We start from the raw sequence: 1,239 nt of genomic DNA on the forward strand, positions 1-1,239 counted from the left end.
TGGTGATTCAGTAATAAAGCTGCATTTAACTTCAGTTTCATCTGCCAGTCTACAGTCTTTGGGTCCAATCGTGCCTGCTGCACACAGCTGGTTTATGACACTAACAGGCACACACCTCCCTCTAGTGGTCACATTAAGTTCAAACATAGAAAAAGTGTTGGACACCTATAACATAGTCGCTGGGGAGACTGTTATAGGGGAGCTCTGTCCCAGATGCCTCATCATCAAAGGCATCATTATGTGCAGCATCTTTATGGATTTATTTCCTTTTCTGGTTTAAATGATTGTTTATGCTCTTGAACTGTGGACACAGAGTCAGAATCCAGTGAGATAACTGTGTCATCATCACAAAACTTTATGCAACTTCTACAAGGATTATTGATTTATTCAACTTTTATTTAAACAGGAAGTTAAACACTCTTTCGTGTCCTCGGCCAACTGAGTCAGCTTTAATCTGCGATCTTTTCAACAGCAGATTCCCACGGTGCCCAGTAGCACTGACTCCAATGGTGCTGAAGTGTTTAGAGAGACTGGTAAGAGATCACGTCGCTCCTTCACTTCCTGTCACCATTGACCCACTTCAGTTTGCATACCAGACTAATCGTTCCACAGACGACGCCATATCTCACCTGCTCCACACATTGAGTGGCTCACCCCGAGCCACCGAGACACCGGCAGAGGGGATCAAGAGTGACATGCCTCTGCTGACTACAGGTATTTTCAACACCTCTCTGTGGTGGAACACATGGAGAAAGAGGAGCAGCAGATTCAGTGTAAAACCTCGACGTGACGCTCGTGTCGCTGGATGATCTCCTCCACAGCAGAACAAAGGTCCAAATAAAGAGAATGAGAGTTTCTCCTCACGTGTCTCCTCATGGTTTATGATATAAATCTGCTAATTCTCATTAGACATATTAATCAGAAAAGCAAACTTAACGGCCTCAGCATGTCTGTCATCAGTCTGTGTGACAGCAGGCCTGATCCCTCACAGTGAAATCATCTCTCACCCTGGAGTTAAAGGAGCTTTCTCATGAATACTGGGCGACTTTCCAGCCAGCTCTTTAATTTCATCATCACATTTATGCCATAATTTAGCTCAACCGATCAGATTAAAAGCGAGTTGTTTTTTTAAATAACAGTAATTTTGTAATACTGAAAGACGTAAACTTTTAGTCCACCATCATGTTTTGACTTACACGAGTTTTAAATCATTTCTTTTTTAAATTTTCTATATCATAT

This window comes from Haplochromis burtoni, unplaced genomic scaffold (genome assembly GCF_018398535.1).
Source record: "Haplochromis burtoni strain Fernald_Lab_line unplaced genomic scaffold, NCSU_Asbu1 Contig_1294, whole genome shotgun sequence".
In the NCBI taxonomy this organism is placed as follows: Eukaryota; Metazoa; Chordata; class Actinopteri; order Cichliformes; family Cichlidae; genus Haplochromis; species Haplochromis burtoni.